The sequence below is a fragment of the Solanum stenotomum genome, chromosome 8 (genome assembly GCF_019186545.1).
Source record: "Solanum stenotomum isolate F172 chromosome 8, ASM1918654v1, whole genome shotgun sequence".
NCBI classification, from domain to species: domain Eukaryota; kingdom Viridiplantae; phylum Streptophyta; class Magnoliopsida; order Solanales; family Solanaceae; genus Solanum; species Solanum stenotomum.
Genome location: NC_064289.1, coordinates 56,429,325 through 56,451,969, shown reverse-complemented (window position 1 = coordinate 56,451,969; position 22,645 = coordinate 56,429,325). Strand labels below are relative to the sequence as shown.

General features: G+C 35.5%; 1 long non-coding RNA gene and 2 pseudogenes across 1 annotated transcript in view; 1 reads left to right on the top strand and 2 right to left on the bottom strand.

Moving 5' to 3' along the window:
• Positions 1 to 4,441: 4,441 nt before the first annotated feature.
• Positions 4,442 to 20,693, bottom strand: LOC125872871 (vacuolar protein sorting-associated protein 2 homolog 3-like; annotated as a pseudogene).
• LOC125872845 (receptor-like protein Cf-9 homolog) overlaps positions 17,278 to 22,645 on the top strand; it is a 9,181-nt pseudogene continuing 3,813 nt past the window's right edge.
• The window catches only part of LOC125872879 (uncharacterized), a 41,224-nt gene continuing 39,364 nt past the window's right edge, over positions 20,786 to 22,645 (bottom strand). Inside the window, exon 3 of the long non-coding RNA XR_007447173.1 lies at positions 20,786 to 20,904. This is a non-coding gene — a long non-coding RNA (uncharacterized LOC125872879). The remainder of the gene's footprint in view (positions 20,905 to 22,645) is intronic.

Below are 22,645 nucleotides of genomic sequence, written 5' to 3'. Positions count from 1 at the left end.
ACACCCTTTAAGAAAAGTAGATTAAGACATAAATTAAACATAGTTTTCCATTTTTACCCTTATTAATTATTGTCAAACTTATAATTAAAATAACTAAACATTAATTAAATTTTATTGAAGTCATCACATTGAAAATCCAAATGAAGGGTAAAATTGGAAGAATATTTTAAGTCTTAAATATTGAACAATTAAGTTAATTTGAAAAATGAAAAATGCCTCAAAAATTCAATTAATATGGAATGGAGGGAGTATCATTTATCTTTAACTCTAAAAATACATATCAGGATATGTAACATAACCAATGGTATCAGTGAGCCACTCAACAGGAGCAAAGTACACAAATATTTAATTGTGAAGAAGAAAAAGAAGAAGAAGAAGAAGTTCAGAATTTTCGTTGTTTTAAAATGAGAGGAAATCCCTCTATTTATAGATAACAAAGGGTAGTGTGAACAAATGTTTATTGTGCCTTATCAGAAAGGTCACAACCTTTCATAAAAGTCACAACTTTTCATAAAAGTCGCAAGTTTTCATTAAAGTCGCAATTTTTCATAAAAGTTGCAACTTTTCCTTAAAGTCGCAACTTTTCATGAAAGGGGAAGACTAATTTTGAAAATAAATAAATTAAAAGGAAATTCTGGTTTGTGGTGGCGCCACGTAGGCTGGCCTAAGGTTCTCTTTTATATATATACTAGGTAATTTACCCGCGCGAAATAATCTTTCTAAGTTTTTGAACAACCTTTCCAATAATCGATTGTTATAAGAAAAAAAAAAGTAAATATATAATGAATGATTAAAAATATCTTCATATCTAATCTTTTTTATCTTTTACATAATTTATCATAAGATATGTGATGATATAATTGTCTTGTTAAAACTAAGTGATGTTTTTATGTAACAATTAAACATCATTTTTTCTATTTTTTTGTACATGAAAAATATAGAATCTGATAATTTTATGGTTAGAATAACTCCTTGTGAAAAAAATTAGGTGAAAGTTTTTGATAATCAATATTCGTTATAAATAAGTTAAGACCGTTAAAATGTACACCACAACAACATAAATAAATTTTTTTAGAGACAATATACTTCTCTGAGGTCAACTGTTCACCACTTTTCGATATTATTACTTTGTTACTTTAACGAAATATATAGAAGGAGAAAAATAAATTTAAAACAACAGCAAAATAATATTGTTGACCTTTTTAGAAATTCATTATTTATTAAACTACAGCTCTGAAGGCCCTTCTAGATGTTTCATCAATGCAATTTTACGACTTTTTCAGAAATATGTATGTATTAATTGTTGCATTATGAGAGTACAAGTAGATCAAAATGTTTGATTCTAGACTCATGTTAAAGAAATATTCTCGAACATGAAAAAATTAAAAATGAGTCTAACCTAAATAACTCAAACGTTCTGCAATGACTTGGGACATGAAGAACAATAAATCTATGTTAATAGACATATCTTTTGTAGCTTAAGATATTACTTTTATTTAGAGTAGGTTTTGTTTCATATCCTTCAAATTAAGCTTGCCAAAAATAGTCATAACTCACACAAAAAATATTTAGAAAAGCCAAATGAGAAGGAAAAAAAGAAAGACATTAAAAGGACGACAGGATTGTCCAAGTGAGATCGTATACATACCAAACGAAAAATAATCAATACAATTTTAAGGAGACAACAAAACAGCGAGAAATAAAACACTACATTAAACGGAGTAAACTATGATATATTCAATGGTGATAACAAATCATTCTAACTAGGAAATTTCACATGTTTTGAAATAACATACCTCGAAAAATTAATGAACACTTTAATCAACTTTCAATCCACTGATAAAATTTAGTAAAAATAGATAACAACAACATTAACAACAACAACAACATACCCAGTGAAATCCCACTAGGTGGGGTCTGGGGAGGGTGGAGTGTACGCAGACCCTGCCACTACCTCGTAGAGGTAGAGAGGCTGTTTCCGAGAGACCCTCAGCTCAAGTACATCAAAACCAACTAAAAGGCGAGGAAAACATTGTGTAAAACATCACATCCAATAAGAAAGATAATTATAATCAACAAGGGGACAGCAACATCACTAAAACAATGAGAGAAGTGAAACGCAATAAACACCAGAAGGCTATATGTAACACAAACAAGAACTGCAAGTGTAAGGCAAGGACTACTACAAACGCTAACAACCCATACCCTCGCAAGGGAGGACAACACTCTAGCCCTACTAACCTACAACCTTAATACGTGACCTCCACGCTTTCCTATCTAGAGTCATGTCTTCAGTAATGCGAAGCTGAGCCAAGTCTTGTCTAATCACCTCTCCCCAATACTTCTTAGGCCTACCTCTACCCCTCCGCGTACCCTCTACAACCAGCCCCTCACACCTCCTCACTGGTGCGTCTGCGCACCGTCTCCTCACATGTCCAAACCATCTCAGTCTCGCTTCTCTCAGCTTGTCCACCACAGAGGCCACTCCCACCTTCTCCCGGATAACTTCATTCCTAATCTTATCACTCCTAGTGTGCCCACACATCCATCTCAACATCCTCATCTCCGCAACATGCATTTTCTGGACATGTGAGTTCTTGACTGGCCAACACTCCGCTCCATACAACAAGGCCGGTCTAACTACCACTCTGTAAAACTTACCTTTAAGTCTAGGTGGAATTTTCTTATCACACAAGACTCCAGAGGCAAGCCTCCATTTCATCCAAGCAACCCCAATGCGATGTGTGACATCATCATCGATGTCGCCACTTCCTTGGATTACCGACCCAAGATACTTAAAACTTTCTTTCTTAGGAATGATCTGTGTGGCAAGTCTCACATCCCCATCTGCCTCATCCAACGCATCACTGAATTTGCACCCCAAATATTCTGTTTTGGTCCTACTCAACCTGAACCCTTTGGACTCCAGCGTTTGTCTCCACACCTCCAACCTCGCATCGACTCTATCCCGCGTCTCATCAATCAGTACTATGTCATCCGCAAATAACATACACCATGGGACCCTCTCCTGAATAGACCGCGTCAACTCGTCCATCACCAAAGCAAATAGAAAAGGGCTAAGGACTGATCCTTGGTGCAGCCCCATCTCAACCGGGAAATGTTCTGAGTCACCTCCAACCGTTCTAACCCGAGTCTTGGCTCCATCATACATGTCCTTTATTGCCCTAATATAAATCATCGGGACACCTTTAGCCTCCAAGCACCTCCAGAGGACATTCCTCGGTACTTTGTCATAGGCCTTTTCAAGGTCAATGAACACCATATGTAGGTCTCTCTTCCTTTCTCTATATTTTTCTACCAGTCTTCGCATAAGATGAATGGCTTCGGTAGTCGACCGTCCCGGCATGAATCCAAACTGATTCTCAGAAATGGACACCCCTCTTCTCACCCTCATCTCCACCACTCTCTCCCAAATCTTCATAGTATGGCTTAGCAATTTGATACCCCTGTAGTTGTTACAGTTCTGGGCATGCTAAGTTATTAACTCTCGGAGAATTTTCTAAAGAACACAAAATCTCATCCTTGTATGTGAAGGGATGACGTTGTTGATGAAGAAATTAGAGATTTGTAAGGGCTTTTTTTATTGTACCTTCAACAATTCCAGTAGAGAAAACTTGTTTGAATACTAACAACAATGTTTAAAGCATGTACTCAAAAATAACAATTAATATATAAGCATAAATTAATGACGGTAAAAAACATGCCAGGATCTGTAACAATAAAATGAAACGGAATGGAAAAAATCGAGCCCACTGAATGCACAGTGTACCCTTAAGGAAATTATTCCTCTCTAGTACCCGAGGTTTAAAGGAATACATCCTCTCAGTATAGAACAATTCTATTCACCAGTGTATTGATACAAAAACAATGGTGTCAGTGAGTCATTCAGCAGGAGCAAAATATACAAATATTTAATTTTCCAAAAGTAGAAGTTCAAAATTTTCGTTATTTTAAAATGAAAGAAAATTCCTCGATTTATAGACAATAAAGGGTAGTGTGAACAAATGCTTATTGTGTCTTATCGAAAAGGTCACAATTCTTTGAAAAAGTTACAACCCTTCGGAAAGGGCACAACCTTTCATAAAAGTCGCAACTCTTCATGAAAGTCGCAACTCTTCATAAAAGATACAACTCTTCATAAAAGTCACAACAATTAAAAGGAAATCCTTGTTTGTGGTAGCGCCACGTAGGCGGGTGTAGGGTTCTCTTTTTTATATATATATGATATGATAGGTGATTACTTCCCATCTGCCTAACCACCAATGGCATAGTTGCCCAATACCTATGTTGGTGGGAGGTAACAGGTACCCAATGAAATAATCGAGGTTTGTAGAGGTTGCTTCTGGATACCACCATTATTAAACAAAATGCACACACACTAGCACATGAAAGTAAAAATTTTCATGACAAGGGATGAAAGAACGTCATGCCAAGATTGACTTTATCAAATGACAAATACATTGTTTGTAGCTTTTGGACAACCGTTTATCACTCAAAGAAGACCAACAAGTGATGCATCACAGCATTCTTGGAGCAAAATTATGTACATAAAACTTACAGTAATCATGCTTTATGTATGGTGAAACTCCATAAGAACTAGTCCAAGATATTGACATCAAGGATTTCTAAGTGCAGCCAATCTCTTCTCCAGTTCATCGATCCCCGAACTGCCAGCACGAAAGCACAACAATGAAATGTACATGAGCGAGTTAATGAGATCAAAGAGCATGAAAAAAACACTTAATACTAATACAATATGATTATTTACAGGAAAGAAAAATAGAAAACCAAAAGTGCAACATACTTTATCTGTCAGCGAGCAATGCACTCAAGATGTCTAGTAATTTTGCTCGAGGATACGGTAGTACTTGAGTCAAAATTAGTTCATCATTTACCATTATTGCCTAGTTGCAGTAGCTCCTATTATGTATTCCCTTTTTAGTCTCTATACTCTCCTTTTCAATTTTTTAAAGTAGCTCGATTTGTTGAGCTTGGTTGAGATTAAAGTGATAGCTCAGATCAACAGCTCCAACACCAAGATAATCGAGTGAAGACTAGCATGGCTTTAACTAGGCTAGCAATATCTAGCGAAGGACGCATGTTAGTGAAACCTAGCTCTGTAGGGTTTTTTTTTCTTTCTTTTTTTGAATATCTGAGAAATATGTTGTTTCTAGCTTCAAACTCGATGGATATTTGAGCCTCTTCCCTCTGTCCTTCTCCATTAAAATACCAAACGTAATTTATCAATAGAATTCAAACCCATGTTGTGTGCCTACCACACATTCATCTTCGTTACACTATCTTTATGGTTTAACTTCATTGTTCAGGCTAAAGCATACTTTTCTTTCAAGTCCTGCCTTCAGAGCAAACTCAAGGACAATAATGTAACAAAAAGACTATATCAAAAGAAAATGAAGACGAACCTGCTTGATTCCTCAGTCCTTTTTCCAGAAATTTTGCCCTTGGGAGCTGCTGACAACTGTCCAGATTAAAACACGGGATCTTCAATTTAACACGGTAATTGTCGGCACTTAACTCCTTTCCTTCTTGCAAGTAAAATACTACTTTTTCCAATGTGAAACAATAATAAAAAACTAACCTGTGAGGCAACATCAATTCCAATTTCATCAAGGACCTGCAAAAATAAGATTGAGTTAACATGCAAGAAGCCGATAAGTAGGTGGGACCATGTGTAAAGAAATTTAGTATATATATATATATTTTTTAATGCATTTCATAATTAATTGATTTCTAGAAAGAATATTCCACATTCAATCGTCATTCCATTTTCAATGAAAAATACATATGCAATATATGGTGCAAATCTTCGTCACCATTTGATTCTGAGATCCTGGGGGTCCTAAATGGACTCTACTGAACCTCTAAACAATTAAAAAGGTCCAAAACATACCCCGACACAGCTTCCACCTTTAGTGTGAGGGACATATTTGGACCTTTTTTTTCGGGGGTATATTTGAGATAGAAGATAACATTGGTGGCTTTTATGATCTGATAGATTAGTGAACGACATATATAAGACAAATCACGAATGTTAGGGGCAATTTTTACCATTTTCCGTGAAAAGAATCCAAAATAATACATTCTATTAAAAAGACAATGATCCTAAAGACACCCATAATGACATCGCAGACCATCGTTTATTTACTAGGTGACCGATGTCTTTGATGCTTTGGTTTTCGCAGGAAAGGATAAGGGTTCCCAAACTTAGTGCGAGTTTTTATGAACACTTGCATCACTAGAGCAATCAATACGTAATGGATATTTTCAATTAAATCAACTAAATCAACTACTAAGATAGCATAAAGTAAATACACATTGCTTGGTGCACGTCCACCAACTATTTTCAGTCATTACAAAATGGGGATTTTGAAAGCATACCTGATTTGTCAAATCTTCAGTTTCCTCTTCTGCTTCGTCATCATCTATAGCATCATCTATGGCATCTGACATCATTTCAGTCTACATTTACGAACACCATATTATTGAGTTGACTTCTTGTAACACCCCGTATCCGAAACGGACCAAAAATTAAGATTTTGGAGAAGTTGCAGGTGCAACTTACGGTCACCATCCACGGACCGTAGGTCAGACCACGGCCCGTGCTGGTGGTCCGTGGTTCACCACTGCAACCCCTCCCCAGCCAAGCTCAGAAAATTTGGCTAAGTGTTGACCCACGGCCGGACTTACGATCCGTAGATCAGGTCACGGACCGTAGTTCGTGTCCGTGGATCGATGCCCCAAAAAGCCTAGCTTCAGTCCCGATTGACGGTTGACCAGCACGGACCGTCAATCTATCCACGGTCCCTAGGTCTGACCGTAGGTGAGAACTAACAGCCAGTTAGCTGAAAAATATTGATGGGTCAACTTCAGATGGTCATAACTCTTAGCACAAAATGAATTATGTGTCCCATGACCTATGGTTAGATAGATAATTGAATTATCTTTCCAACGCCACCGAGTTTGCTAAAATCCGACCTTCGAGTAAAAAGTTATGCTCGTTTTAGTGAAGCCCATTCAAGCAGACTCGATCGACGGACCCAATCTACGGACCGTCGATTGAATGACGGCCCGTCAGTCCATTCCGTCAGTCACTCCGACAGCAGTTAATTCAGGGGTCTTTTGGTCTTTTCCTATTTCATTTAACCCTTAAGATACGTCATTTAGACCCTAAATCATGAGGTTTTAATTAGTTTAAGCCTAGAAACATAACTAGAACTTACCTTAGTCAAAATCATTAATCAAAACTTAGAAAATTAAAACGCTAAAAGGAGAAGAGAGGTCAAGAACCGTAGTTCAAGAACGCAGCAAGGTTCCTTCAGTTCCAGCCTCGAAATCGAAAGATTTCTCCGTGGAATTCGTCACCAGGTATGTGGGATTTCACTAGTGGGTTCCTTTCGCCCATTAGGTCCCTAGAATTCAGTCAGATTCTTGATTCCATGATTATGAACAGACCTAGGGTTTCTAGAATTACAGAAGATCATTATGAATTAGTTATTTAAATGTTCCAAATCAGATTATCATGTTATTGCTCAGTTTATCGCATGAATTTCAGAACCCTAGCTATGTATTTCTTTAGTTCTTGAATTACACATGCTAGGTCAGATATTTCAGTATTCAGTTTTACATGCCTCAGTTTATGAATGCATCATTATCAGATTAATTGTTGCATTCTCAGTTTGCATGTTCAGTTTCGAGCTATCCAGTATTTACAGAAATTCAGTCATAACCAGTTAACCACTTAATTCATTGGGAGTAGCATAATACCGAGTTGGACTAGGGTTTCAGCGTACCCATATAGTCCCAGAACTACGAGCCACGTAGGTGTAAGTCCCCTCTGTGGGCAACATCAGTTTAGTGATCACGCCAGCATGCCTCTATACCTCTGGCAGGGTATATTGGGTCCTCTCGATGGGGCGTATACATCGAACTCCACATTTAGCTCATGTGGTTTTATGTCGGTTATTAGTAGCTCCCACAGTTCAGTCAGACTCTATTGCATTGACCATATTTCAGTACAGTCAGTATTCAGTTTCAGCATGTTATAAATTTGGTCATTGCATCAGTTAGCTCAGTATTCAGTATTTTCAGTATTTATATCATGTTCAGATTATTTCATTGCTTTATTGCTTTGTTCAGTTATATGTTATTTCAGCTTTACTCTATCCTGCATGCTCAGCACCCTTCAAGTACTAACGCATACGTGCGCTACATTTTCTCGTGATGTAGGTTCAGGTTCTCAGCATCCAGATCACGCTTAGATCAATTCCCGATCTTCAGTTCAGCAGCATCAGTGGTGAGTCCTCATTCTTCGAGAACTAGTGACATGTTTATCTTTATTGGTTTTAGTCTTTAGTTTCAGTTTTGCTAGACCTAGTTGGGGCATGTCCCAACATTTCTAGTCAGTTTAGAGGCTTATTTCAGACATAGTTAGATTCAGCTTAGTGTTTTGAGTTTGATATTTCTTTTGTATTAAACATTCAGATTTGATATATTCAGCTATAGTATATGGGTATTCCCCATCTTTTCAGATTTATTTATGATTTAGCTTCCGCATCAGTTTATTTTCTTTAGTATGCTCATGATCATGCCAGCAGGGTTAGCTTGGGATCACTTGTGATCCTAGGCCCCGTGTCCGCGTCTCGGGGGTAGCTCGGGGCGTGACAACTTCTAATAATCTGAGTGGACCTGAAGGAGATATGATTTTATTTTAGAATAAGTAGATAATGTGCAATCAGTCTTACCGTCATATCCAATTGAGCTAATTGCCTCTGGAAATCTTGCATCACCTTCGCTTGCTTTGCAGGGTCCATTTGCTACATTGAGTCAACTGATAATTATTAAAATTTAGAAGGAATGATGGTGACTTCACATACAACACAAATGCCATGTTTTAATGAGTAATATGAAAATAAACCAACTAATGGAGGCAAGAAGAAAAAGGAACAAAGAAAAGAGGAGTTGAGAAACACGAAAGGATCAAACTGATAGTCCCAATATAACCCACATCTTTAATTTATCCACAAGGAGCTAAGAGGGTTCAAGAGAACGAGAAGTAGCGTCCCACCAACCAGTGAAGAGTGCAGGAACCCTCTAATCATGAGATCCATCTCCATGTATATGAAGATGAACACAACAACAACATACCTAGTGTAATCCCACAAATGGTGTCTGGGGAGGGTGGGGTGTATGCAAACCTTACCCCTACCTTTGAGGGTAGAGAGGTTGTTTCTGATACACCATCGGCTCAAGAAAGATGATTTTTCAAAAGAGTGCAAGCTTAAAAAAAGTTACGATGAAAATATTAAAGACAGAGAAGTACTGACATCAAATAGTAAAGAAAACCAAAGAACAAGACACAACAATAGTAGTAAAATAAAATTGGAGAATAAGATAATGCTAGCACAATAGTGATAATACAGGCAAGGGAGTAGATAGGTGCTCCAAGCATGACCCACGCTCTACCATTGGAAAGGGAGAGATCACTCGACTACATACTAACCATCTAGCCTAATCTTTGACCTCCATACTCTCCTTTCTAGGGTCATGTCCTCGTTAAGCTAAAATGTGTCTTGTCATGTCTAATCACCTCTCCCCAATTCTTCCTCGCCCTACCTCTCCTTAGACCTATCATTGTCAACCTCTCGCACCTCCTCACTGGGGTGCTTCTCTTCACAAGCCTAAACCATCTCAGACTCGCTTCCCGCATTGTATCCTCCATGGAGGCCACCCCACCTTGTCCCGTATATCTTCATTCCAAACCTTGTCCCTCCTAGTATGCCTAAACATTCGTCTAGGCATCCTCATTTATGCTACCCTCATCATCTGAATGTGAGAGTTCTTGCTGGATTACACTCAACACCGTACAACAAGGTTGGGCTAACACCCACTCTATAGAACCTACCTTTAAGTCTCAGTGACACATTTTTATCCCATAGGACACTAGATCCGAGCTTCCATTTCATCCACCACGCTCCAATACGATGTGAGACAGCCTCGTCAATCTCCCCATTTCCTTGAATTATAGCCACGTGTGTATGAAGATGAGTTTATATTTCATTCTTTTTTTAAGAATAAAAACAATTGAGATTCTTTTTATGTTTCATTCTCTCATACAACAACAACAAACCCAGTGCAGTCCCAAAAGTGGGTATGAGAAGGATAGAGTGTATGCACATCTCTCAAACAATCAAATGGAAATATTAAATTAGATATCATGATCTTTGACCATCAAACCTAATTCATAGCAGTCATAGCCTTAGTGGCTCCTTTCATGCCTGCAGCAACCGAAGATTGGGCAGATACTGCCTGCAATGGGCATTAATCTTTTCAAATGCATCCGTAAAAGAGGAGTGAGGAACTGAAATCAGTAAGCATATAACATGGACTTGGAGGAGTACCTGTGTGTGAGTCGCTATACCTCTCATTTGAGCCCGACTGCCCTGCAAGTTGGCTATTTGCTGTCTAAGCCTGATTAACTGACGTGCTAGAACTTTTGTTGCTGTCTGAAAATGCAGAGAGAAAAGCAGATGACACATGAGTTCCAAATGATATAGTACCATCGGAGTATTCCGCTGTTACTTAAGCAGCAACACGATAAATTACAACTGCTAATTAAGTCTCCAGGGATGATGCTCGAGACCCACCTCATTTCCAGTTTTAGCAGTCCTTTTTATTTCAGCAACAAGTTTCTTTTCCTATTCCATGAAAGCAATAAATAAAAATATCTCTTATTGATGTGCTATCATGTGAAGAACCATAAGTAAAGGAAGTGTGATATATATATGAAAAGTTATACAAGCTCTAAAATCGCAAAAAAAGTGTATCTCATGAACACACACTATGCACTTTCAAGAATAGTCATCAGAAACAAGATCTGGACATACCTCTGATTGTAAAGCAGAAATTTCCTTCTCAATACCTACATCGCAATATTAAAACTAAAATATATTACTCAACAGTTACTTACAAGAAGCACTTCCACACCAAAAAGAAAATTGTGGATATCAGTGTGATGATCTTCCTAACTTGCCCTCTATATTAACAGAGATTGTGTGCATCTTCTGATGGGAAAGAAATTACAGCTTATTAATGAATTATTAACATTTGAAATCCCCATTCACAGAACGTGGTTTAACCTAGATTACCTACAATTGAACATCATCTCATCCAGTTCCGTAACATGTTAAAGCTAACATAAAGTTGCCCAAGTAGAATGGATGGCATATGTATATTCATTTGAAAGAAATGGGTAATGAAAGAAATTTGTCCAAAGTTACAAAAAAAGTGTGAGCCAATCCAGGCAGTGGACAATTTAGTTCCCCCCATCCCCACTCCACAAAGAAAGATACTTCGCACAAGAATCTAGCAATTCACTATTGAAGACTTTACAGTATACCCCAATCTCTAGTAGACACAATAATGAATTTCCTAAATGCAAACGGTAATCCAACCTAAACAAAGATAAAGAACATCTTTTACATCCTTGCGCAAGTAGAAAGGCCTTGGTTGAACGTAATAACACTGTTGTGGCACCCAAGGATGTGGCCTAGTGGTCAATGAAGTGGATTTGAAAACCATGAGGTCTTAGATTCACTTCCCAGAGGAGGCAAACAACTAGGTGATTTCTTTCTTATATATCCAAGCCTTGGTGGATAGAGTTACCCAGTACATGTGCTAGTGCCGTGTAGAATTAATCAAGGTGTGTGCAATGCCAAGACACTATGGTTATCCAAAAGAAAATATTTAGCACGGTTGTCATTTATGATACAAGTAGCTACTGAAGAAGACAATAAAAACTGGAACATCTTATACAAGGTATATCAGGCCAATTTAAACAAAGATTCAAAAAGACCTACTCTTGTTTGGAAGACCTTCCAAAGGCTTTCGTGTGTGTGGATGTTGGGATCAATAAACTTGTTAAATCCTCTGCCACTGAGTTACTCTATTTACTCCCTAAGCCTGTAGAGTCACTGTTTATCTCACTTGTATACCTCAGGTTTACAATAACATTACTTTCTTTTCTGATTGGAATTAATAATACTTTCTATCAACTATCCAAACCAATATTGGCATAGCTCATAAAGCCCCCACAATATCATCTAGTACCAATGACCAAACAATTTATATCATATCAACTGTGTCTCAATCCAAACTATGCAGGTTACAATATGAGTTCTTCGTATTTAGAGTATTCAAATCGTAGTTTTGACTATTTTTACATTGGTCATGCATCAACCAACTGCAAGCCTCCTCCTTTTACAACTACATAATGGTCTAATTGTCAATTTTCAGCTGAATGCCTCTCAATTCAAATACTACCTTGCCCCTTGCATTTTTTCTCATCATTCTACACATTATCAAATCATAGAAAAGGTGAAGAAAAGGCCAATGATAAATGAAATTAAAATAGAATAACTAATCACGGAAGTTATAACAATTGAGGTAATGCAGCTTCAGCCAGACAATATTTAAAGATAGTGTGTACCTTTCAACATATTTTATAACTCCCCTTTGAATTTTCTATAACACACACATATATATACAGTGGCAGATGTAGCTTATTAGCAACAGGTTAACCCTAACCAACTATTTAGATACAGAACACAGATATATGTGTGTGTGAAACCACTAAAATTTTAACAATATTCCCTCCATTTCAATCTGTTTGTCTTACTTTCTTCTAAGTCAGTCCGTTTCAAAAAAGAATGTCTCTTTCGGCAATTCTTTAATTCTAACTTTCCACGTGGCATGTTTAATACCATTACATTCTAACTGAAACAGAAGGAGTATTATATTCCCAACCATAATTTCAGAAGTCGAATAAGTTATGTGTTAGGAACATTAAAGACCAAACCCGTCAAATTTAAATCTTGGATTCACTTCTGCACATATACATATAGTTCAATTTCGAGACAATGGATGTCCTATGAGCTCAATGGATCTTGTTTCCAGGGGAAAGGAGGAACAAAAGTGTAAAATAGTTTTACCTCTGGTGGCATGAGTTAGTTCTCTTCTACTCTCCCGAAGCGCCTGTGTCATAAAAAACAAAAAAAAAAATCAAATCTTTAGCTCAATATTATGAATGATCAAACACCAAGAATCATAAAAACTAAATTTTTTTTTAAGAGGTTCCAACAATCAATCAACTAAACCTCAATCCCAAATCAGTCCCACAAAGTGGGATCTGGTGAGGAGGGTAGAGTGTACCCCTACCTCAAGACAACCCCAAATCAGTATTCTAAGGCTGCAATTACGTAAACAAACAAACAAAAATTGACTTTTGATGAAATCAAAAAGTTAAAAATCGAACCTTTGGCATTGGGTTTCTTGGAAAAGATGTTCATATTGATTGAACAAACAACAAATTAAGATTATGGAAAATTGGGATTCTGAGTCTTCAGATATATATAATATGCAGCTGATAATTGGGAGAGAAGAATGGAAGCTACAACGAATTTGTACCTTCTGATATTTTTAACTCAAGCAGAGGAAGAGGAGACTTCTTCTTCTCTTTTTTTTCTCCAAAACCCCAGAAGTTTTGGTTATTATATTAGTAAGCCACAAAGTTCAAGGTCACGTAAAAATATATTTATCTCATATTATTTGATCACTTACTAAATTAATAAATTCTTTTTTTCATTTTACGCCTACAATTAATATGGCCTTTGAGACGAGAAGGAGTTGCTCGGATGGTAAGCATTCCTCACTTCTAACCCGAAGGTTGCGAGTTCGAGTCACTAAGAAAGCAAAAGGGGTGGGAGTTCCTAGGGAGGGATAAAAAAAAAAATATGGCCTTTGAAAGTTTAAACAAAATTTTAAAATTCAAAAAAATAAATAAATAAAAAAGGCTAATTAATATGAACAATCAGTTTGTTAATGATTTCTTAATTACCGTTCAAAATAGAAAATATGGCCTTTATTGTTGTTAGCTTGCTGCCGTGAGTTTTTTAGGGAAATAAAAATAGACATTGGATGAATCTTGCAACTTTTTGGATAGTGCAGGAATGTTTTTTATTCACTTATATAACACAAGAATGTACTTTAGGTTTAAGTCATAGTTCGGAAATGATTTTAGTCAAAAACTCTACTCTCTCCATCACATATCAGATGGACACTTTACTAAAATATTTGTCTCATTTACTTTGACCACTTATTAAATTAATAAATTAATTTTTTTCCCCATTCCATTCCTACAGTTAATATGGTATTTGAAAGTTTAAACAAATTTTGAATATTCAAAAAAAGAAATTAAAGAGGCTAATTAATATAAATAGGGACAAAATAATAAAATTGATCAATTTATTAATGATATCCTAATTACTTTATAAAATAACAAATGTTCTTCTAATATAAGACGAACTACTAGAATGTTGAGAAAATATTAGTTATGAGGATTTTTATTTGAAGTAGATGAATAATCATCTCACAGGCAACAATGCAATTTTTGATTTAAGGTATACAAACAATCAATCTCCAACATAAAGACAATGTTGGTTTATTAGCATTTTAATATTAATATTTTGCATATTAATTTGCTAAAAAAAACTTTAAGTATAGACGTTGCTGCCAACCATTAGTGGTTTTCAGTTTAGTGCCGTTGCATTAGTACTATTATGCATTACTCCCATTGGAGTTGGTGCATATGTTACAGATTTCTTTGGTGGTGGCTTTGTGTCCCTTTATTCTCACTCTTTATTCTTCCATTATTCTTTGTAACCTATGTAACTTCTAAGATTATTATCTTCGCTATTTACTACACCATTATCTTCCTATTCATTGCTAGGAAGATTTCTTCTAGTATAAATAGTGATGGTCTTCATTTGGTTGGGACAGACAACATACAAGAAGAATATAGAGTGAAAGAGTTGGTCAAAAAAAGAGTTCTTATTAGTTGAAGGGAGGTGTTTTTTTGTGGAGCCTTAGACTCAACTCTTGTCCAGAGTTGTTGAGTTATATATTGTGATTAGGTTGTTGTATCTTGGAGGGGACAAGTCAAGAAGGACTACTGCTGGATCGGTGAAAAACATTTGTTACAGTAGGCTTGAATCTCCTTAAAGAGAGCGAGATATCCGCGCCTCAGCCTGAAGAGATTTCGGTTTCTTCATTTTATTTCAATTGTAATCTAGTAATTTTTATTATCTTGTAAGTTTTTCACTAACAGACAATATAATGTAGTAATATTTAATCAATTGAATTAAGGGGTTGTTAAATATTATTTGGAGATAAAATATTCATGGATTAAATTTTACATAACTTATACTATATTTTTAGTGACTACGTATAAAACTCGACACCACATACCATATTTAGTTAGCAAAAAAAAAAAACAATCCCACGTAACTAAAGTATATTTAAATTACAAGAAAATATATATTATTTTATAAATATAAAAAATATACGTAACTAATTTCAACATTATTATTATATGTAGGGTTGCTTATTAGATGGATTAAGCGGATAATTTTGCTTAATGGTTTGGTCTATCGGATATCGATTTTTAAATTTACTAATTCGCTTGTCAACCTATAAGATATTAGTTAGATTAGAACTTATCGAGCGGTTATTGGACGGTGTATCGGCCAACCTCTACCCTTTTAGCTCCATAAATGCACCTTAAAAAATGACTTATTTTCACTATTTTAAATGCAATTAAATTATAAAATTCTTCTATATTACAAAGAAATATAGATTATTAGTAATGTAATAGTTAATAACGGAAAAGTAAATAGGATTTCAAATTTTTGGCTTTAAGGTTTTGGGATTAACCATATATACTTTATATATTACGGAAAAATATTAAATGATGTTGATATACCTAAGTTAAAATTGTAAGTGTGGTAATTTTTAACGGATTACCGGTTTATCCGATAAGGAAATTAAATAATCCGCCCCCACACACCAATAAGCTGTTAATTATAAAATTCTAGTCCATTCACCAATCATGATAATCCAATATCAATAAGTCAATAAGATAATTTTGTGCTTGACTTATCGGTTACGGTTCAATTTTGAACCCCCCTAATTATATGCACAAGTACACAACTCTAAACAACTAAACAACCCCTAAAATAATAAATTCATGAAAAATGTTTTATTCTTTTCTAGCTCCAATGCAATCACACCTTATGAGCTTAAACCTGTCAAAATCGTTGAGTGAGGCCATCCTCTTCTGCACGATCAACTTCCTTTCTCAGGAACTGAACTCCCACTTGGTCTTCACATCTGCGAGGACATAAAGCAACTGAGAGTGAGTCAAGTTCTTACGTAACCCTGTTGTTAGCCAAATGACTCAAATTTACCACTTTTGTCTGATGAAAACTGTTTTTCCCAATTAAAAATTCAAATTTGAACAAAGGTTACTGCAATTCAGCCAACGTACACGTATCTTGATCTCTAGCTCAGCCACTGTTTTCAGTGAATTGTATTATTGAGGGGACTAACACATAGTCTAGTCACTTTAGTATTTAGTATTGTAACTCTAGTGTTGCAAAGAGTAAGCTTAGTAGTGACGATCCGTGAGATTAACCTCGAAATTTTGTGATGACTGAAAATCAGAAAGTAACACAAGATGCTGTTCTATCTTATCAAAAAGATTAGAAAGATGAAACTCTACTTCTTTTTAAGCTTTGTATTCTAATTGATGGAATTTATTTTCTGTATGATAGTTTTGTTTTACTTGGAAAAAAATGGGAGTAGATGTGCAACATATGGATAAGGACAATAAAAAGACAAAAGCACAACAACCCAAATTTGACTAAAGAATGACAACATTTTCTCTTATAAAATTGAACAGACAGTATGTGAATAAGACTTTAGAAAAAAATGGGAGTAAATGTGTAACACATGGATAAAGACAATAAAAAAACAAAAGCACAACAACCCAAATTTGACTAAAGAATGACAATAATATTTGAGAGACTTTTCTCTTACAAAACAAAGAAAAGCAACTTCTGAGATAATTGTCTATAGTTGAATGACCACGTGAGAAATCAACTCTTGACATCTACTACACATGAAGTAGAGATAATGTAGTTTAGAAATTTATTAATCTAAGACTGAAAATTGTTGAACCAAATATGTCTATCATATACCAAGACAGAGTGGTCATGGTCAATGTGTGATAACAAAACTACTTTTGCCACTTTGGTCAAGTCCTTGTGTGATTTAGTGTTAGTCTTTAATTATAATTTACGTACAATATAAAATCCCATGAACCCGAAACAATAAACTCAAACTATGACAATGGTTTCCAGTAAAATATTCTCTTCACTTCAGTTTTTCACTCTTTTATGTCTCTTTACAGTTACTTTTGCTTCAACTGAGGAAGCAACTGCCCTCTTGAAATGGAAAGCAACTTTCAAGAACCAGAATAATTCCTTATTGGCTTCATGGACGCCAAGTTCCAATGCATGCAGGGACTGGTATGGAGTTAATTGCTTTAATAGTAGGGTAAACACGTTGAATATTACAAATACTAGTGTCAGTGCTACACTCTATGCTTTTCCATTTTCATCTCTCCCTTTTCTTGAGAATCTTGATCTTAGCATGAACAATTTCTCTGGCACCATTCCACCTGAGATTGGTAATCTCACTAATCTTATCTATCTTGACTTGAACATCAATCAGATTTCAGGAACAATCCCACCACAAATTGGTTCACTAGCCAAGCTTCAGATCCTCCGTATATATAAAAACCATTTAAATGGCCTCATTCCAGGAGAAATAGGTAACCTAAGGTCTCTTACTAAACTATCTTTGGGTAGGAACTTTCTTAGTGGTTCTATTCCTGCTTCATTGAGGAATTTGAACAACTTGTCCTTTTTGTTTCTTTATGAAAATAAACTTTCGGGCTCTATTCCTGAGGAAATAGGTTACCTAAGGTCTCTTAGTGAACTAGATTTAAGTAATAACTCTCTAAATGGTTCTATTCCTGCTTCATTGGAGAATTTGAACAACTTGACTTTTTTGTATCTTTTTGAAAATCAACTTTCTGGCTCTATTCCTCAAGAAATAGGTTACCTAAGGTCTCTTAGTGAACTAGATTTAAGTAATAACTCTCTAAATGGTTCTATTCCTGCTTCATTGGGCAATTTGAACAACTTGTCTATTTTGTCTCTTCGTGAAAATCAACTTTCTGGCTCTATTCCTCAGGTAATAGGTAACCTAAGGTCTCTTACTATTCTTCTTTTGAACAATAACTTTCTTAATGGTTCAATTCCTCTTGAAATAGGTTACCTAAGGTCTCTTAGTTTCATAGATCTGAGTATTAACTCTCTTAATGGTTCTATTCCTGCTTCATTGGGGAATTTGAGAAATGTGCAAAGAATGTTTCTTGATGAAAACAATCTCACTGAGGAAATTCCTTTATCTATGTGCAATTTAAAATCACTTGAAATTTTGTATTTGCGGAGAAACAACTTGAAGGGAAAAGTTCCGCAATGTTTGGGTAATATCAGTGGCCTCCAGGTTTTGACGATGTCACGTAATAATCTTAGTGGAGAGATCCCTTCATCTATTTCCAATTTAAAATCACTACAAATTCTAGATTTGGGAAGAAATAGTCTGGAGGGAGCAATTCCACAATGTTTTGGCAATATTAATACCCTTCAGGTTTTTGATATGCAGAACAACAAACTTTCTGGGACTCTTCCAACAAATTTTAGCATTGGAAATTCACTTATAAGTCTCAATTTGCATGGCAATGAACTAGAGGGGGCAATCCCTCGATCTTTGGCCAATTGCAAAAAGTTGCAAGTTCTTGATCTAGGAAATAATCATCTCAATGACACATTCCCCATGTGGTTGGGAACTTTGCTAGAGCTGAGAGTTTTAAGATTGACATCGAATAAATTGTATGGACCCATAAGATCTTCAGGGGCTGAAATCATGTTTCCTGATCTTCGAACCATAGATCTCTCTAACAATGCCTTCTCGAAAGACTTACCAACGAGTTTGTTTCAACATTTGAAAGGCATGAGGACAATTGATCAAACAATGATGGTACCAAGTTATGAAGGAGATGGAGATTACGAAGACTCGATAGTTGTTGTATCAAAGGGATTGAAGCTTGAAGTTGTGAGAATTTTGTCTTTGTACACAGTTGTCGATCTTTCAAACAACAAATTTGAAGGACATATTCCTAGTGTTCTAGGAGATCTCATTGCTCTTCGGGTGTTGAATATATCTCACAATGGATTGAAAGGCCATATACCACCATCACTTGGACGTTTATCTGTAGTGGAATCATTGGACCTTTCATTTAACCACCTTTCGGGAGAGATACCACAACAACTTGCTTCTCTTACGTCTCTTGAATTCTTAAATCTCTCCCACAATTATCTCCAAGGATGCATCCCTCAAGGACCTCAATTTCGTACCTTTGAGAACAATTCATATGAAGGTAATGATGGATTACGTGGATTTCCCGTTTCAAAAGGTTGTGGCAATGATCCTGTGTCAGAGACAAATTATACAGCATCTGCGCTAGACTATCAAGAAAGCAATTCTGAATTTCTCAATGATTTTTGGAAAGCTGCTCTGATGGGCTATGGCAGTGGACTATGTATTGGATTATCCATAATGTATTTCATGATCTCAATTGGAAATCTGAAATGGCTTGCAAGAATCATTGAAGAAATGGAACACAAAATTAACATGCGAAGGAGAAAGAAGTAGCGAGGTCAAAGGAATTACAGAAGAAGAAATAATCGCTTATAGACAAGTTACCAATAAAGAAAAGGATTTGATTTCAGAACTTCAGGTATTCAACCTAAGCTCTACTAATATGCTAGGTTTTATGCTTTTATGTTATAAACAACAACTAATAAATGCTCGATACGAAGTATATTTTTCTTTCCAACAACTTCAAGAAGCTGAAGATTTGAAAAACGATTAGCCTTGGCTGATGTTTCAAGCTAGTAACCAGTGATCTTATGGATGGTTTAACAGTGGAAAACTAATGCATAATTCGGTTATAGCTATATGATTGAAACATAATATACAATTGTTTGACTCGCTATCTTACTTTTCAGATTTCAAATGCCAAAAATAAGAAGACGTTGGCGTAATGGATTTGGTTCTTCCTGCAGCTTATGATGTTGGATTTGATTTTTAGTTTCTTTTTAGATTTATAAGTAAGATTTTTTCTTGACTTGGAAAATGTAATATTATGAATTTTGACAGTATATAAAGTTTATGTAAGGCAAAGTGTAAAATAGTTTTACCTCTGGTGGCATGAGTCAGTTCTCTTCTACTCTCTCACAGCACCTCTGTCAACAACAAAAAAGATCATAACTTTAGCTCAATTTTTTGAATAATCAAACATCAAGAATCATAAAAATCCAATTTTTGTGTAAAGTTTCCAACAATCATAAAGTGTGCACAGACCTTTACCCTTACCTCAAGATAATCCCAAATCAGTCACTTTAGCATATATGAATCATATATACATGTATTATAAGGTAAACAATGAAAAGGGGTTCTTCAAAAAATAGAGTTTTGATGAAATAAAAAAGTTAAAAATCGAACCTTTGGCATTGGGTTCCTTAGAAAAGATGTTCATTTTGATTAAACCAACAACACCAGTAGAACAGATTATGGTAAATTGGGATTCTTGGTCTGATAACTGGGACAGAAGAATGGGAGCTCCTGTCTTATCAGATCCATAACCATCACCAGCCCTCTGCAATGTCCAACACAAATTAATCAGATCCATAACCATCACAACAGTAGAAAGATTATGCAATCACACCTTGATCTTTGCCAACATGAGCTTAAACCTGTCAAAATCGTTGAGTGAGGCCATCATCTTCTGCACGATCAACTTCCTTCCTCAGGAACTGGACTCCCACTCGGTCTTCACATCTGCGAGGACATAAAGCAAATGAGAGTTAATCAAGTTCTTATGTAACCCTGTCGTTAGCCAAATGACTCAAATTTACCATTTTTTGGCTGATGAAAACCGTTTTTCCTAATTAAAAATTCCAATTTGAATACAGCAATTCAGCCGACGTACCCGTATCTTGATCTCTAGCTCGACCACTGTTTCCAGTGATTTGTATTTCTGAGGGGACTAATTACCACATAGTCTAGTCAATTTAATATTTTTACACATTAGTATTGTAACTCTAGTGTTACAAAGAGTAAGTTTAGTAGTGACAATCCGTGAGATTACCTTCAAAATTTTGTGATGACTGATAATCAGAAAGTAGCACTACATACCGTTCTATCTTATGAAAAAGATTAGAAAGATGAAACTCTACTTTTTAAGCTTTGTATTCTTTTTGATGGAATTTATTTTCTGTGTGATAGTTTTGTTTCCTTGGGGAAAAAAGGGGAGTAGATGTGTAACACATGGATAAAAAAAACAAAAATGGCAAAAGCACAACAACCTAAATTTGACTTAAGAATGACAACATTTTCTCTGACAAAATATGAACAGACAAAGTGTGAATAAGAGAGATAGAGAGAGCAGCCAAATCTACAACATTTGGAGTTACGAATCGTTACATGAATACTCATCAATAATAGAAACCTAGAGATAAGGTATGTATTGAATTCGGAATGCTTGCTAAATTATTATTCAGATGATTGAGCAATGCAGTGTGAGCTACTCCACTCCAGATTTCTTCTCTACCAAACTATCTGAAGAAATCTGTTTATGAGAAGTAAACTATCGCAATTTTTATCTGGTCAATATACTGGTTAAAATTGATAGCTTTTCATTTTTTAAAAGTCTGGCTTGAAAGAAGTTCCACATCATCAATATCTATGGGAAATAAGACCTGAATTGGTTGAGTAACTTTATACGTGAAATGACAATAATATTTGAGTGACTTTTCTCTTACAAAACAAAGAAAAGTGACGTTCTGAGATAATTATCTATCATTGAATGACCATGTGAGAAATCAACTTTTGACATCTACTACATATGAATTAGAGATAATGTAGTTTAGAAATTTATTAATCTAAGAATGAAAATTGTTGAACCAAATATGTCTATATCATATACTAAGACAGGGTGGTCATGATCAATGTGTGATAACAAAACTATTTTTGCCACTTTGGTTAAGTCCTTGTCTGAATTAGTGTGTTACACATGAATAAAAATAAAAAGACAAAAACAAAACAACCCAAAATTTGACTTGAGAATGACAACACATTTTCTATTGATATGAACAGACATAGCAGCCGAATTGGCAACATTTGGAGAAAACATGTTTCATGTTGGTCTTTGATTATAAGTTCCGTACAATATAAAATCCTATGATCCAGAAATATTAAACTCAAAATATGATAATGATGTTACCAAGCAAAATATGCTCTTCACTTCAATTTTTCACTCTTTTTTATCTCTTTACAGTTACTTTTACTTCCACTGAGGAAGCAACTGCCCTCTTGAAATGGAAAGCAACTTTCAAGAACCAAAATAATTCCTTATTGGCTTCATGGACGCCAATTTCTAATGCATGCACGAACTGGTATGGGGGGTGGGTAGGGGTGAAAAAAATTAAATTTTGAAATTGAAAATATTTTTGAAAAACAAACTTAAAAATTATTTTTTGGGGGTGGGTGGGGGGTCGAAGGTAGGGGTGAAAAAATGAAA